Source organism: Callithrix jacchus, chromosome 22 (genome assembly GCF_049354715.1).
Source record: "Callithrix jacchus isolate 240 chromosome 22, calJac240_pri, whole genome shotgun sequence".
Classification (NCBI taxonomy): domain Eukaryota; kingdom Metazoa; phylum Chordata; class Mammalia; order Primates; family Cebidae; genus Callithrix; species Callithrix jacchus.
Window position 1 is genome coordinate 21,187,079 of NC_133523.1, and position 17,898 is coordinate 21,204,976.

A 17,898-nucleotide genomic window follows, 5' to 3' on the forward strand; every position below is an offset into this window, starting at 1 on the left:
GAGCTATGGTAGGGCCCGGTCTGCACCTTGGCTATATAAGGGCAGAGCCGTGGCAGGTCATAGAGAAGGCAGGGTAAAAGCCAAGGCAGGGTCAGAGGACATCCAGGGAGCATCTAGGGCTGGGCAGGGTAAAGGCACAACCACTAAAGGGTAAGACTAGGCAATGGCACACATGGGCCATGGCAGGGCCAGGAAAGGGCAGTATAATCATGGCCTTGAGGGGCGAGGGCAGAGACAGGTCAAGGTGGCCGGGACAAATCAGGCTCAGGAGATGTCCCAAGTCCAGTTCAGGACCACAACACAACCAGGAAAGTGACCACCGGCAGGCCTGGTGCTATGACCAGAGTCAGCAGAAGCAGCAGGGCCAGAATGAAACCATAGCCAGCATAGGTCTAGGGAAGGTACAGGGTGGCACATGGCAAAGACAGAGCTGTGTAGGGCCAGTGAAGTGGGTAGTGTAGTCAGGGCTGGACCAGGGCAGAACTGGGACTGGGTCATGGCTAGGGAAAAACCAAGGGCAGGTCAGAGCCAAGAGGCATGGCAGGACCAAGACCAGGAACAGGAGAGGGCCATAAGAGGGCCAGAAACAGCAAAGTGTCGACTAGGGCAGGTAGATGGCAGGGCCAGAAAGGGGCCAGGAAAAGGTCATGGCCAGAGCAGGCATAGTGAATAGGCAGGAGCAGGAAGGGGCCAAGGTACGGGCAGGGCCAGGTCAGAACTAGAGTCAGGAAAGACCAAAGGGAGGATCTGGGTAGGGTAAGGGCAGGACAGGGAGGACAAAGGCAGACCAGGACAGTGTAAGTCCAAGACAGAATTATGGCATGACAGAGGAAAGTCAGGACAGTGTCAGAACAATTGCGTGGACTGGGCAGAGTCAGCATTGTGCCACAGCAAGGACAGGTCCAGGGACAATGCAGGGCCAAGGAGGGGCCAGGGAAAAGGTAGGCAAAGAGTGGGTCAAGTGGCAATGTATGCCTGTTGCAGGACCAGGGCATTGCCAGGGCCACTGTGTGCTAGGCCAAGGTTGGGGCAGGAACAGAGTCAGAGAAAGGGCAGGGCCAGGAGGGCCCAGAGCAAGGGCAGTGCTAGGGCAAAACCATGTCCAGGATAATTCAATGTTTGGACGAGGGCAGGGTATGTCTGGGATAGTGCCAGGGCAGAGGAGAATTAAGGTAGCACAGGGCATGGCCAAAAGCAGGGCAGGTTCATAGCAGGGGCAGTACTAGGAACAGGGCCAGGGCAAGCACAGGGTCCAGTGCATGGCAGAACCAGGATGGAGGAGGGTAGGGTAGGACCAAAATTTGTCTCAGACAGAGTAGACTTGGGGTCATTCTAGTGCAAGGCCAGGGCAAGGCAAGGGAGAAAGCAGAGCCAGGGTCATGGCAGACCCAGGGTAGAGCAGAAACAGTGGAAGGCCAGTGCAGGGTGACGGCAAGATCAGGGAATGGAAGGGAAACACCAAGAAGGGTCAGGGTGGTCAGGACAAGGGTTAGGGGTATGGCCAGGAATGTGCAGGACCACAGGAGGGCCAGAGCAGGGAAGGACAGGGCGGGACTAGAGCCAGGTCATAGAGAGGGTAGAACAAGTTCCAAGACAGGGTCAGGTATTGCCAGGGCTGAGTGACAGTGAACCCTGAGTGTGAGGGCTGAGGCTGGGTCAGGGAAGATCTAGGGTTCAGTCAGGGTTAGATTTGAGACAGAGCCAGGGCAGGACCAGGGAGAGGTCAGGGTCAGGGTACAACCAGGACAGGGTTGGGCAGGATAGTGGGAGGACCAGAACATGGCAGAACCAGTTCAGTGCCAATACAGAGCAGGGCCAGTCCAGGATAGCACAGGGCAAAGGAGGGCAGGTCCAGTGCAATGCAAAGGTTCAGATTAGGGCCAGAGAAGTGCCAGGGCAGGCACCTGGAAATGGCAGTGTCAGTAGCTAGCAAGGCAAAGCCCAAACAAAAGCAGGGTCAGGGCCATGTCAGGACCAGCAACATGGGTAGGGACAAGACAGTGAAAGATCCAGGGTGGGAACTAGGGCCAGAACAATGTACCAAGGTAGATTGTGGGCAAATAAGACTCAGGATAGGGTCAGAATCATGGTCAGACCAGGGTTAGGGTAAGACATATGATACAGGCCAGAGCAATGTCAGGATACGGGCAGAGATATGGCTAGGATTATGACAGGACCAGGGCCAGGGACAGGCCTGGCATGACCAGGACAGGGAGATGGCAGGACAGGGCAGGTTAGACCAAAGCCAGGTCATAAGAGAACAGAGCCAAAGCCAATGCACAGTCAGTACAGTTCAAAAGAAGGGTTAGGGCTAATTTGGGCCAGGGCACAACCAGTAACTGGTGAGACAGGGAAATGACATGACAGGGCCATGGGAATGCCAGGATAGGACAGAACAGGAAGAGCCTTGGTGGGGTAAGGGACAGACATGCCAAGGCAGGACTAGGACAAATCAGGCCCAAGATGTGTCCAAGTCCACGTCAGGGCAGAACAGGACCAGGACCACTGGCAGACCTGGGGTCATGTCAGGAGCAGAGTCAGGATGAGAGGCCAATCCAGAGCCAAGGCAGAGCCAGTGCAGATCCCGGACAGGGGCAGCATAGGACATGACCAAGTCAGGGTCAGGGTAGGGCTGTGCAGAGCCAGTACAGGGGGAGGATAGGACATGTCCACGACAGGGTTAAGTTGGGTCCTGACAGCCGAGGTAATGGTAAGGTTGGTCCAGGGCAGCGTACTGCAGGGCCAGGTACAAGTCAGGGCACGTTTAGGACAGAGCCAGGCTAAATGCCAAGGCCACACTCAGAGCAGATCCATAGCGGGCAGGACCAGGACATGGCAGACCTGGGGCAAGGCAAGGGAGAAAGCAGACCCAGCCTCCCAGAGGGCCAAAGAAAGGCCATGGCAGGTAGTGTCTAGGGCAGGGACAGGGCCAAGACCGTGCCAGGCAAGAACAGGGTCAGCCAATAGAAGGGAGAGGCCAGAGCTAGGGCCGGACCAAGACCAGGTTAGCGTCAGGACTATGGCAGGATGAGCGGCAGTGTGAGGGCCATGGCGAAGTTGGGGCCAGGACATGGCTGTGGCATAGGCAGTGTATGGCAGGGCCCAGTCAGGGCTGGTTTATAGCAGCAGCAGAAGCAGGGAAGGGCAAGATGCAGAGTGGGACCAGGGCTGGTTCTTGGCCAGGGACAAACCAGGGGTATAGTCACAGCCATGGACATGACAAGATAAAGACCAGAACCAGAAATAGGGAACGGCCAGGGATTGGGACATGGGAAGGTCAGCGCCAGTGCAGGCCCAGGGAAGGGGATGGATAGGGTAGTGTGGAGCCGAGACATGGCAGGGCCAGTGTAGAGAAAGTAAGGACCAGGGGATGGCAGGGTAGGTGCAGGATTCCCAAGGGTTGGGACATGGAGCAGGCAGAGCCTACAAGGTAGGCCCAGGAAGGAGCCAGGGCAAGGGCAAGGGCAAGCCCAGTGAAGGACCATGTAAAAGGTAGAGCCAGGGAGAAGCCAAGACAAGGGCTAGGCCAGGTCAGAATCAGAACCAGGGCAGACCAAAGGGAGTGCCAGGGCAGGGCAGTCAGGGTAGGGAAGGCCATGGTAGAATAGGTTAGGACCAGGGCAAGGTGAGGGCCGAGGCAGAACTAGGGTAGCACAGGGCCAGGGAATGAGTGGGGAAAGGAAGGGTCAGGGCAGAACCAGTGCATGGTAGGAACAGGTCAGGGTAGGGAAAGTGTTGTGCCATAGCCAGGGTAGGTCCAGGGAAAACACAGAGCCAAGGAGGGGCCATGGGAAAGACAGGCATGGGTCCAATGCCAAGGCATGGCCGGTGTGTGGCCAGGGAATTTCCTGCCCCTATGTAGGGCCACGTCAAAGTTGGGGCAGGGACAAGACCAGAGCAAGGGCATGCCTAGGGAGGGTCCAGGGAAAGGGCAAGGCTAGGGCAGAACCAGTACCACAACAAGGCAAAGGCAATGCCAGTGCAGGTTATGGCCAGCATAGGGTCAGGGCAGAGCAGAACTAAGGTAATACAGGCCATAGATAAAAGCAGGGAGGGTCAGAGCAGGAGCAGGACTAGGAAAAGCACTAAGAAACCATGGGGCACAGGGCTTGTTAGGGTTAGGGCAGAGTAGGGCAGGGCCTGGGCCATGTAATAGACAGCATAAGCCCAGGATCAGCCCAGTGCAAGGCCACGGCAAGGCCAGGGAGAAGAAGGCAGAGCCAGGTTAGAGCAGGATCAGTGCTAGGCCAATGTAGGGTGAGGATAAGGCTGGGGCACAAAACCACAGGGTAAATGTGGGTCAGGACCAGGTCAATGGTAGGGCCACAGCTAGGATTGTGACAGGAGAGCCAGGGCAGAGCAAGGGTAGGGCAAGGGTAGGTCGGGACCAGAACCAAGCCATAGAGTGGGTAGAGGAAGTTCCAAGACAAAGCAGGGTAGTGCCAGGGCTGAGTGACACTGTGCCCTGAATGTGAGGGCTGAGGCATGGTCAGGGAAGGTTCAGGGCCATGTCAGGGTTAGATCCAAGACAGGGCCAGGGCAGGACCAGGGAGTGGTCAGAGCCTGGACTGGGCCAGGACACAACCAGGGCAAAGTTGGGCAGGGCAATGGGAGGACCAAGACAAGGAAAAGCCAGGTATTCACCACCAAAGGGTAGGGCCAGGCTAGGATAGCATAGGTTAAAGGCAGGGCAGTTCCAATGCATGGACAGGGTCCAGATCAGGGCCACAGAAGCTCCAGGGCAGGGCTGGGACCAGCATCAGGAAAAAGAAATGTCAGGACCAAGGTAAAGACAGAGCAGGCCCCAGTCCAGGGTTGTGGTAGGACTATCCACAGAGCTAAGGCTGGGACAGTGATGGGGCCTGGGTCAGGGCTAGGACCAGAACAGTGTACTAGAGTAGGGTCCAGGAAATCCGAGCCAGGACAGGGTCAGAGCCAGGGCCAGGGAAGGGTCAGTGACAGGGTCCATGCCAGGGCCAGGGTAACAGCAAGCTTATGGCAGGATAAGGGTCAGGAGCAGGGACAGTGGTGGGTTAAGGTGGGGATCGGGGCCAAGTCTGGGCTAGGGACAGGGTAATGGCTGGGCAGGGCCATGGCAAAGGGTCAAGTCTAGGTTCAGGGCGAGGTCAGGGCCATGGGAGGACTAGGATAGCACAGGACTAGGGCTAGTTCAGGACCAATGCAGGGCCAGGTACAGGAACAGAGCAAGGGTCGAGCCAAGGCAGAATGAGAACCAGGACAAAGCAAAGGGAGGGCAAAGGCAGGGATACTATAGCACAGGGTATGGTCAAAATCAGGACAGGGCCATAGCTGGGGTGGGACTAGGAACAGGACCAGGGCAAGCACTGGGAGAGGGTCTGGTGGGGCAACTTCAGAGCCAGGAGAGAGGAGGACAGGATAGGGCAAGGGGCATGTTATGTACATGGTAGGTCCAGGTCAGGGCCAAGTCCAGCTGATGTCTAGGGAGAAGGCAGCACTAGTACAAAGGCTGTGCCAAGGCAGAGAGGGCTGGTGCAGGGTCAATGCAGGGTGAGGGCAAGGCCAGTGCAATGAAGATCAAGGGAAGGACCAGGCGGACCAGAGCAGGTAGATGGCAGGGCAGGGTAGGTTAGAGCCCATCCAGGGCAGGGCAAAGACAGTGTTAGGGCCTATATAAGGGCAAGTAGGGACAGGCATATGGCAAGAACAAGGCCATGGAATTACCAGAAACAGGGTAGAACCAGGGCCAGGACAGGGACATGGTAGGGCTATGGGCTTGGGCCAGGGCAAGGTCAGGGCAATGACAGAGCACAGCTAGGTGTAGAGCAAGGACAGGACCAGGTGATGGCAGGGCATGGACAGGAAAAAGCAGGGCCAGAACATGAACAGAACATGTTTTAACAAGGCAGGGCCAGAGAGGGGCTAAGGCAATGGCAAGGCTGGAGAAAGTTTAATAAAAAGGCAGGGCCACGAAGGGTCCAAGGCAAAGACAGCACCAGGAAGACTAAATGTTAGGGTAAGACCAGAGTAGGAAGGATCACGGAAGTCCAGGGTAGGGCCAGGGTAAGTTCAGGGCTGATACAGGACAATGACGACACAGAGCCAGGGGATTGCTGGAGAAGGGCATGGTCAAGACAGAACCAGGATATGGCAGAGCAGGGTTAGGTCTTTGGCATGGACAGGGCAGTGTCAGCACTGTGCTATAGACAGGACAGGTCCTGGGACAACGCAGGGCCAAGGAGGGGTCAGAGAAAAGGCAGGTATAGGGTTGGTCAGGTGCCATCGTATGCCTGGTGCATGGCCAGGACGTTTCCATGGCCAGTGTAGGGCCATGTCATGTTGTTCAGGGATAGGGCCAGATCAGGGGCAGTGTTAGGGAGGGTCCAGGGAAAGGGCAGGTCTAGAGCAGAAGCAGGACTGCTAGAGGTAAAGGTTGGTCTGGGGAAAGACACGGCCAGAGTAGGGTCAGAGCAGAGCAGGACTAAGGTAGCACAGGGTCTGGCCAAAGGCAGGGAAGTACCATAGCAGGGGCAGGACTAGGAGAACGGCTTCGGAAAGCATGGATGCAGGATATGTCAGCACCAGGGCAGATGAGGGCACAGCAGTGACAGGGTCATGAGATGGACAGAGTAGTCCCAGGCAGGGTCAGGGCAAGACCAGACATGTTCAGGCCCTGAACCAAGGCAGTGCCAGGGTAGAGCAGGAACAGTGTAAGAACAAGGCAGGATGAGGGCAAGCCTAGGGCACAGAAGGGCAGGGCCATGGCAGGTCAGTACCAGGACAAGGGTAGGGAGAGGGACTTGAATATGGCAGGACAATGGCAAGGTTTATGGTTGCACTAGGGTAGGGCGAGGTCAGGGCAGGGACCAGAGCAAGGTCATAGAGAGGGTATGGTGGGGCCAGTACAGGGCCAATTCAGAGTCAGGGGTATGGCAGGTCTAGTGGGGCAAGTGCCATGGTCGTTCCATGTTGTGTTAGGGCTGAGTGACATGGAGGCCTGAGTGCAAAGGCTGAGGAAGGGCCAGGGAAGGTCCAGGGCTAAGGGAGGGTTAGAACCAGGACAGGGCTAGGGCGGGATTAGGGAGGGGTCAGGGACATGGAACGACCATGACAAACCCAGGGCAGCATTGGGCAACATGATGGAAGAACCAGGTCATGGCAGGGCCAGGTCAGCACCAGCATAGAGCAGAGACAGGGCAAAGACAGGGCATTTCCAGTGCAGGGCTAGGGTCCAGACCAGAGTGAGTGAAACGCTGGGGCAGGGCCAGGGCCAGGGCTAGAGCCAGGGCCAGGACCAGGACCAGGACCCAGGACCAGGATTAGGAAAGGGCAATGTCAGGATCAAATTAGGCCACAGCAGGGCCAGGGCTAGGGCCAGGACAGTGGCAGGTCTAAGGTCAAAGCAGTGTACTAGGATAGGGCCCAGGCAAATCAGAACCATGACAGTGTCGGGGCTGGGCGAGGGTCAGGGTAAGGACTTAAGCCAGGAAGGGTCAGTGCCAGGGCTTGTGCCAGGGCCAGGGCAGAGGCAGATACATAGCCAGGTCTAGAACACGGCTAGGGCAGGGCAATGGTAGGGCCAGAACCATGGCAGGACCATGGTCAGAAGTAAGGGTAGTGGCAGTCAAAGGTCAGGGCTGGGGCCAGATCTTGGCTAGGGACAGAGTGAGGGCCAAGGCAGGCAGGGTCAGGGAAAAAGGGCAAGACTAGGAACAGGGCAAGATCAAGGCTGTTTGGAAAACTCTGCCCCTACAGTGAAAGCTCTCTCTCTCTTTCCCTCCCCCACAAAGAGGCTCCCTTATCTCTCTCTACATACCGCCCTAGCCCTCCCGCCCGGCCTCAGCCACCTCCCGCCGCTTCTGCCTCATCAGCACTCCCCAGCTCCCCGCCGCCCAGCTTCTGCCTCATCAGCACTCCCCAGCTTCCCGCCGCCCGGTTCCTGCCTCATCAGCTCTCCCCAGCTCCCTGCCGCCCAGCTTCCTGCCGCCTGGCTTCCCACCACCCAGCTTCCCACCCAGCGGTTCAAACTGACCAAACGTTGCCCACCACCTCGGCTTTCTCAGCTTCCCCACTCCCTCAGCCCTTCAGCCCCGTATAAAACAACCCTGCCCCTCTCAGCGGCGCGGCCATTTTTCCTTTTCGTCCCGGCTGGCCCGCCCGGAGGCTCTTTTCTCTCAATAAAGCCTGAACTTAAAGACTTTCTTCTAGCCTGCGGTCCGGTTTCTTTCCCAACGAGCCCAGTCTTCCCGCAGAGGGTAGGTCGATCAAAGGCCAAGGCAGGACTAGGATAGCACAGAGCCAGGCCAGGATCAATGCTCGGCCAGGGGTCATGCCATTGCCGTGGACAGAGCAGGTCCCAAAACAAGGCGGGGCCTAGACTGATCCAGGGACAGTCCAGAGCAAGGTCAGGGCTCGGACAGAACCAAAACCAGGACAAAGGAAAGGTATGAACAGGGTAGGAGAAGGCCAGGTTAGGGCCAGGGACAGTGCAGTACATGGCTAGGATAGCACAGGGCATGGCCAAAAGAAGGCCAGGGCCATAACAGGGGCAATACTAGGAATGGGACCAGGGTAAGCAGTGGGCCAGGTTATGGTAGGGTCAGTACAGTGCCAAGATATAGGATGATAGAGTATTGCCAAGGTCAGGGAAAGACCATTGAGAAGTTACGGCCAAGATGGTGTTAAGGCAGAGAGCCAGTGCAGGAATGCAGGGTGAGGGCAAGGCCAGGACATGGAAGAGCAAGGGAAGGGCAAGAGCAGGTTCAGGGTCAAGGCTTTGATAAGGGCAGGGCTAGGGTGGGGCCAGGACAGGGCTGGGATAGAGCAGGCAACAGTAAGCTGGGCCAGGGCAGGACACTACAGGGCCAGGCCGAATGGCAAGGGCATGCTCAGAGCAGGGCCAGGTCAGAGGTAGGGCCAGAAATGGTAGGGACAGCATAGCAGAGGGCCACGGAAAGGCAAGGGTAGCTAGGGGCTTGGACGCTTGGACAGGGCCAAGGCCAAGGCAGTGCCAGGGCCAAGTAAGGGTCAGGGCTAATGCAAGATGAGTGGCAGGGTAAGGGTCATGGCCAAGTCTGGACCAGGCCCAGGGAAGGACCCTGACATGGGGAGTGTAGAGCAGGGCAGGGCCAGACAATGGGTAGTTCAGTGCCCAGTCTAGGCTGGGGAAGAGCAGGGCCAGAACTGGGCAGGTCCAGAGACAGGACAGTACTGGGGTGGGTCATGGCCAGGAAAAAAACTAGGGGTAAAGTCACAGCCCAGGCACGTGACAAGACCTATTCCAGGAGCAGACCCATTATCAGGGAAGACTCAGGGTCAGGGCAGGGACATGGCATGGTCAGTACAGGGCTAGGGAAGGGTAGGGGTAGGGCAGCTGAGAGCCAAGGCAGGACAGGGCCAGTGTAGTGTAAGGTAGGGCCAGAAAGAGGCAGGGTAAGTTCACAGAAGGGCCAGGGAAAAGGCAGGGCCCAGGGAGTCGCCAAGTCAAGTGCAGGATTAGCTCAGAACTAGAGCCAGGGCAGACGAAAGGGAGTGCCAGGACAGGGAAGACCAGGGTAGGAAGGGACATTGCAGGCCAGTGTAGGGTCTGGGCAAGGTCAGGGGTGAGGCAGGATTAGGATAACACAGGTCCAGGGCAGAACCAGGGCATGGTAGTGCCAGGGCAGAGCATGGTCAGGTCTATGACATGGGCAAGGCAGGGTGAGTGCTGTGCCATAGCCAAGGCAGGTCCAGGGACAACGCAGGGCTAAGGAGGGGCCAGAGCAATGGCAGACCTAGGGTGGGTCTTGTGTTAGTGGATGTCCAGTGTAGGGCCAGGACATTGCCAGGGCCAGTGTGTAGCTCCAGGCCAAGGTGGGGCTAGTGAGAGTTTACAGCAGTGGCACAGCCAGTGCACAGCCAGGTCTAGGAAAAGTCAAAGGCTGGGCCAGGTGAGGTAGGGCTAGGGCAGAGCATGACTAAGGTAGCACTCAGCATAGCCAACAGCAGGGCAGAGGCATAGGAGGGCCAGGACTAGGAAGAGGGCCAGGAAAGCACTGGGCCCAGCACATGGCAGGGCCAGGGCAGAGGAGGGCAGGGTAGTGCCACGGTCATGTCATGGACAGTGTAGGTCAGGTGTCAGTCCAGTGCAGTGCCAGGGCAAGGCAGAGCCAACATAGTTCAGGACCAGTTCAAGGTCAATGCAGGGTGAAGTCAAGACTAGGACATTGAGGGAAGAGCCATGGCAGGTCTGGGCCAGGAGTAGGGCCAGGGCCAGAAATATCATGGGATCAGGACCAGGGCTGTGCCAGGGCAGGGCCAGAGCCAGACCATAGAGATGGCAGAGCAAGTACCAAGGTGGGGACAGGTAGTTCCAAGACTAACACTGACCGAGTGCAAGGGCTGAGGCGGGGTCAGGAAATGTCCTGGGCTGAGTCAGGTTTGATCCAATACAGTGCCTGGGCCTGGCCAGGGAGAGTCCAGGAAAAGGATAGGGTTGGGGAGGGTAATGGGAGGACCAGGACCAGGTTAGCACTGGATCAGGACAGAGCCAGTCCAGGATAGCACAGAGCAAAGGCAGGACAAAGATAGGGCAGGTCCAATGGAGAGCCAGGGTCCAGACCAGTGCCAGAGAAATGCAGGGCCAGGGACAAGGCTGGGACCAGGACCAGGGAAGGGCAATGTCAGGTCCAAGGAAAAGCCAGAGCAGGGCAAGGACCATGGCAGGACCAGCAACAGGACTAGGGCCAGGCTAGTGACAGGGACATGTAAGGGGTTAGGGCCAGAACCTTGTACTAGGGCAGGGTGCGCACAAATGGAAAACGATTTGCTTTTCTATAATAGGGGATGTGGCATTTTGGAGTCCTAGCTGGGCTGGGTGGGCCATTAGGCTATATAGAGTTTGCTCTATAATTTAACTTTGACAAAGTTATGTAATTAAAAACACTTTACATTCTTCACATAAGTGTTTTTTTTCTTTTCTCAGAGTTTATTTAAGAGAAGGCTACAATTGTTGAGAGTGCTTTTGTGTAAGACTTGTGAAATGTAGTGGGAGGAGAGGACTACTGTTTGTAATATAATTTTATAAACTATTGGATTCTTTAAACTATGTGATGATAAGCAACCTCAATAAATATAAAGATAATGTAACTGAAATATAAGGAATATTATAACATATATAAAGAAAAAGATAAAATTGTTGTTTTTGTTATTATAGATTCCTAATCTGAAAATCTGAAGTCCATAGTGCTCCGAACTCTGAAACTTTTTGAGCACCAACATGACACCATGTGTAGGAAATTCCACTTGTGAGTACTTAACACAAACTTTGTTTCATGTGCAAAATTACTTAAAATACTTTGTAGAATTAACTTCAGGCTATATGTATAAGGTATATATGAAGCATAACTGAATTTTAAATTTAGTTTCGGGTTCCATTGCCAAGATAATCTCATGTATATGTAAATATTCCCATATCTGAAAAATTCAGAAATCCAAAACACTTCTTGGCCCAAGCATTTTGGATAAGGATACTCAACCTGTCAGTTGAAAATAAAATATTTTTCTTTCATAGTTCCACATGCCACAAATTGTTCTGACTCCAAACAAGCCCATACCACTGTTGCCTCAGAGATGTGTGATTTGAAGCTTAGCAGAAAACCTGCCTCCCACTTTTTCTACATTGTTTTCTAGGTATAATGCAGACCACTTGTAAAAATAACGTTCCAGGGTGTAATATATAAATCCTACCTAGGCAAAAGCAAAAAATGCAGGAAACAACTCTAGGATTAACTCCTAACTGGCTTACACATGCTTCTCCAAAAGAAAAGCCGAAAATGTGCCCCCGAGGGGGATGGCTGGCTAGTAAACTATGGGGAAGAGTGTAGAAGACAAGACAACCTAAGACAGGCACAGCCATAGTGAGGAGAGCAAAAGCTAAATCCATACTAAAAGCCAGTCTGCTTCCAAGAAGGAATGGAGCAGCACTAGGAGCAGATACACCAGCAGCGTAATTGACAGGCAACTAATTTGCCTGTGTATCCCCCCAGGTGGATGGCTGGTTAACAAATTACAGGAAGGACTCTCTGAAAGATGAGAGCGACCTAAGACAGGCACAGCTGTGGGGCGGCCAGCAAATGCTAAATTCGTGCTGAGAGCAGATGCACCAGCAGCGTACTTGATACGCAAGCAAGTCCCTTTGTGCCCCCCAGGTGGATGGCTGGTTAGCCAATGACGGGTAAGACTCTCTGAAAGATGAGAGCAACCTAAGACAGGCACAGCCGAGCGGAGGCCAGCAAAGGCTCATTTCGTACTGGGAACAGATGCACCAGCAGCGTACTTGACAGGAAGGCAAGTAAGTCCGTTTGTGCCCCCCAGGTGGATGGCTGGTAAGGCAATGACGGGTAATACTGAAAGATGAGAGCAACCTAAGACAGGCACAGCTGCAGGGAGGCCAGCAAAGGCTAAATTCGTACTGGGAGCAGATGCACCAGCATTGTACTTGACAGGCAAGCGAGCAAGTTGCCTGTGTGCCCCCCAGGTGGATGGCTGGTTTGCCCATGACGGGTACGACTCTCTGAAAGATGAGAGCAACCTAAGACAGGCACAGCCACGGGGAGGCCAGCAAATGCTAAATTTGTGCTGGGAGTGGATGCACCAGCAGCGTACTTGACAGGCAAGTAAGTCCTTTTGTGCCCCCCAGGTGGATGGCTGGCTAGCCAATGATGGGTAAGACTCTGATTCAGAGCAACCTAAGACAGGCAAAGCCATGGGGAGGCCAGCAAATGCTAAATTCATGCTGAGAGCAGATGCACCAGCAGCATACTTGACAGGCAAGCAAGTAAGCTGCCTTTGTGTTCTCCACGTGGATGGCTGGTTAGCCCATGACGGGTACGACTCTGAAAGATGAGAGCAACCTAAGACAGGCACAGCCGCAGGGAGGCCAGCAAAGGCTAAATTCGTACTGGGAGCAGATGCACCAGCAGCGTACTTGACAGGCAGGCAAGTAAGTTGCCTGTGTGTCCCCAGGTGGATGGCTGATTAGCCAATGACAGGTACAACTCTCTGAAAGACAAGAACAACCTAAGACAGGCACAGCTGCACGGAGGCCAGCGAAGGCTAAATTCATAGTGGGAGCAGATAATAAACACTTAAATGCTGAGTTTTTTCTGTTTTAAAATTAGAGAAAGAGGCAAAGTGTTTTCTGATCTATTTGTTTAACAAATTCTTTTTGCCAAGTAATATTTTATGTTCACTTGATAAACTTAAAGGTAAAGTATATATTTATACAACTTATATATATATATATGTTAAAAAAGTCATTTATCTTGAGAAAATTTATTTTAAATGGTTGCTTTAGACTCTTTTAAAGTATTACCTTTTCAAATAAAGCCGAGTGTGGCAGCTCATGCCTGTAATCCCAGCACCTTAGGAGGCTGAGGCAGGCAGAGCAACTGAGGTCAGGAGTTCAAGACTAACCTGACCAACATGGAGAAACCCCATCTCTGCAAAAAATACAAAATTAGTCAGGAGTGGCGGTGCATGCCTGTAATTCCAGGTACTCATGGGGCTGAGACAGGTGAAACACTTGAACCTAGGAAACAGTGGTAGTAGTGATCCAAAATCACACCATTGCACCCCAGCCTAGGCAACAAGAGGGAAACTTCTCAAAAACAAAAAAAGACCATAGAAAGTAAGAAGGAATATAAAAGAAAGAAAGAGAAAAAGCAAAAGAAGAAAGTGAAATAAAGAAAGAAACTCTATTATTCTGAACAATAACAATTAACATATTTTATTATTGAGTGGTAGGTTCAAGCTACTCATGATATGTAAGTTTACTTTTTTACATCACTAAATAAGCAAGCTATGTGTAATGAAAAATATATGTATATTTTTCCTGAAATTATATGAAGAAACATTTATTTCTCTTGCCCAATTTGTTAAATTTTCTTAGAAAGGCACATGTACTACTAGTATATTTTTTTGACAAATCAAAATTGTATACCTTTGTGGGGTACAATGTAATGTTTTGATATATGCGTAAAGTATGGAATAAGTTAACATATCTATCACCTTACCTATAATTTTTTGCAGTGAGACATTAAAACTTACTGTTAGTTATTTTGAAATGTACAATACATTATCATTGTTGTCAACCTACTGTGCAATAGGTCTCAAAACTTATTTATCCTGTCTATAAAACTTTGCATTATTTTATCAACAACAATCTTTTGTAACCAATTATTCCACACTGTACTTTGTTATTTCACCTTTATTAGATTCCATATAAAAGTGGAATCATGCAGTAGTTTTCTTTGTGTATCTGGCTTATTTTACTTAGTATTCTCTAAGTTTATTCCTATTTTTTCAATTGACATTGTCTCCCCCCTTTTTAAGGCTGTATAGTATTCTACTGTGTATGCTATTATTCTAAATGTATATACCATATTTAGAATAAAATTGTAATTTAAATACATTTTCATCCATTTGTTGGAAAACTCATGTCTAATGGAAAAATATTTGTGTGACAACGTATTAACATAATTCAGCATATAAATATCTCATTTATAGCTAATTTGTACTGAGCACTAACCATAATACCATAGATGTGTTAATAAATTTTGTTCTCACAGTGATATGGTCTGGCTGTGTTCACACCCAAATCTCATTATGAATTGTAGTTCTCATAATCCCTATGTGTTATGGGAGACACCTGGTGGGAGGTAATTGAATCATGTGAGCCGTTGCCCTCATTCTGTTCTCATGATATTGAGTGAGTTCACATAAGACCTGATGGGCTTTTTTGGTTTGTTTGTTCATTTGTTTTGATGGAGTCTTGCCCTCTCACCCAGGCTGATGTGCAATGGTGCAATCTTGGTGCCACTGCAACCTCCACTCTCTGTGTTCAAGTGGTTCTCCTGCCTCAACCTCCTGAGTAGCTGAGACTACAGGTATTTCATCATTTCTGGCTATCTTTTTGTATCTTTAGTAGATTTAAAAGGTTTCACCATGTTGGCCAGGCTACTGTTGATTTCCCAATCTCCTGATCCATTCACCTTGGCCTCCCAAAGTGACTTGATTATAGGTGTGAGCCAGCCTGCACAAAGGATTTGATGGTTTTATAAGGAGCTTTTCCCCCTTTTGCTAAGCACCTTTTCTCTTCTTGTGAACATATAAATAAGGACATGTTTGTTTCCTCTTTCATTATGAGTGTAAGTCTTCTTAGGGCTCCCAGCCATGCTGAATTGTGAGACAAATTAACCTCTTTACATTATAATTTACCTAGTTTTGGGTACATCCTTCTGGCAGTGTGAGAATGGGCTAACACATACAGTAACTTAATAACAAAGACATTATTGTTATCCTCAATTTACAAATAAAGAAACAGAGCCAGAGAGAAAAAGAACTTGCTCACAATAGCAACTGACAGACTATTTTTGAAATCTACTCAGCTGAGTGGACAGAATTTTAAGATGACCCTCAGGATTCCCACTTCAGTGCATACCTGCTGTGTAAACCTTTTCTCTGGAGTCTGTGAGAATGTGTGACTGTGGTGGGACATTTTTTATGTAATTAGGTTATAATATATTGGCTTCCTGTTTATCATAAGAGAGATTATCTTGATTAGACTAAACCAGATGTGCTTTTAAGAGAAAAAGCACATCATAGAAAAACACCTCTGCTTCTCTGAAATTAATCAAACTTCGTGGTGAGCCATGTGGTAAGCTGCTCATGGCCACATGGCAAGGGTTATATTCGAATATTGTCTCAATTTCTTCTTTCAACATGTTGCTTTTAGTAGGGAGAATAGGAGTTTCTCATGATGGAGAAAAAATAAGGGATCTCATTTATGCAACAAATTATCACCCCCTCATCTGGGAGAGCTTAAGAAAAAACAGATCAGAACGTGACCACGTCAACGGGAAGCAAAGGCAACTTGGTTGAAAGGGCTCCCTGGCATTATGAAGCAATGTCTACACAGCCAAAGTAAACAGCCTCTGGGATACCAGTAGTCTACCAAAGAGGCTGATTTCATTCTCATCCTGATTAAATTAGCATTTCTGCAATATTCTGGTTACTAAATTCTACATAATTGATTACAAAAATACCATGCAGACCAATAAGTACCCTCCTAGAATTGAATTTATCATGAAAAAGCATACTCAATTCTTTACATTTCAACATTAGAAAATGTTGAAAAAATAATGAATTTATTAATAACCTGAATTTCTAATTTTAGAAACTTCCACTATTTTGTAATACATTACTGAACTTTGAACATCTTAATATGAATATTTATTAAATGCATACATTGTTACACAGATAGTTTCTCTTTTACATTACTGCAATAAGACCAACAATTAGAGAAAACATTTGAAATAAAAGTCATCAGAACCACATTTTTCAATGGCTTGGCATAATTGTGCTGCTCTTTGAAATGGTCATGAAGCAAAGACAAGATTTTGGCTTTGCCCAATTTTTTAGTCTTTCACCTTTTGAAATCTAGTATCTTGGCTAAAAAAATTAGGAGGGAATATTTTTTAGGTGGCTGCCTAGAGTGTCCAATAGAATATGAGAAGAATTTTGATAGTTGGGTAAGAAAATGCATACAACATACACACATTGCTCTTCTCTGATTTGCTTTAACATTGAAAGATTAGAAATTGCAAATCTAGTCCCTCAATTTAGGGTAAACTAACAAAAGTTTTATGTTTCAGCTTAGCAATGTATTGTATAAAACTTATAGGTAACAGATGTCATTAGCTTCAAAAAACAGAATAGTATGAGTAGATTCAGTAACTAGTCATGCAAATGATAGACCAATTAGATCAAGATCCTAATAGGGGTTGATAGAAAGCATTTCTGTGCAACGTTGTGACCCTCCCTGAAACACCTATTTTTGTCTCCTTACAGAGATACCAATTTTTCCTGAATGACTTGGGGAATACCAGGAACTGAGAATGCTCTTTGTTCAGAGTTGAGTATCGGGAACAGAGTTCACACATTTCTTCTATATTGTAAAGAAATGTTATGAATCTTACTCTGCCTCAGAAAGGCTTCTAGTAAAAAGATTGTTCATGTATAACCCTCTATTTGAATTCATGGGAATTTTCAATATTCCATTTAACTCAGAGACACTAAAATGTCAACCAAATTTCATAAAACATTTAAATGAGATCAAGTCTTAACTTTAAGAATTTTATTTCATCAGTAAGTTTAGAGAAAAATAAGAAATATGTGTGCTTTGGGGCAAATTACAGTGTTTGCCTTATGGGAACAATTCAGACAAGTGCTCTTCGTCATCACTCTTAAAGTAGCAATAACACTACATCCATTTCCTGGCAGCAGCTGTCCTGTTTTTCAGTGACCTGAAGTTCAGAAGGTATTGAAACAGCAAGGAAGGCTGCTATGAATGGAATACATATATGAAGTACAATTGGTAATGAAAAGTATCATTTGATATTCTACAACTAGAGATAAGACTATTAGTATGAGATAAAAATATTTCTACTTAAATGGACAGAAAAACTTTATTTACAATATTTCTATTTCAAATAACTTTGCTCTTTATTTGCTGACTTTTTATCCAATATTACTTGAGCTCAACAGGAATCAGCAAAATGAATTTTAATTTTACTGTAAGAATTTTATTTATGTATATGTTTAATTTACTGAAAATACATTGATATTCCATAAAAGGTTTATACTTTTTATTTGATGGAGTCTCGCTCTGTTGCTAGGCTGGAGTGCAGTGGCACAGTCTTGGCTCACCACAACCTCTGCCTACTGGGTTCCAGTGATTCTATGTCTTTTGCATACATATATAAATTTTTAAACCAGCTTGTCAAATTTTGCTTAACAGTTTGTTAGGGTATTGATTGAGATGATGAACCTGTAGATCAATGTGGGGAGAGCTGACATCTTAAAATTTTCAAACCTCTA

The 17,898-nt window shown here is 49.5% G+C and overlaps 1 pseudogene across 1 annotated transcript in view; it reads left to right on the forward strand.

Annotated features, from left to right (window-relative positions):
* LOC103791213 (gamma-tubulin complex component 5-like) overlaps positions 1–17,654 on the forward strand; it is a 40,119-nt pseudogene extending 22,465 nt beyond the window's left edge. The window contains exons 6-8 of the transcript XR_013531350.1: positions 11,174–11,264; positions 14,808–14,906; positions 16,870–17,654. The product of XR_013531350.1 is annotated as a gamma-tubulin complex component 5-like (transcript). The remainder of the gene's footprint in view (positions 1–11,173; positions 11,265–14,807; positions 14,907–16,869) is intronic.
* The last annotated feature ends 244 nt before the right edge of the window (positions 17,655–17,898 follow it).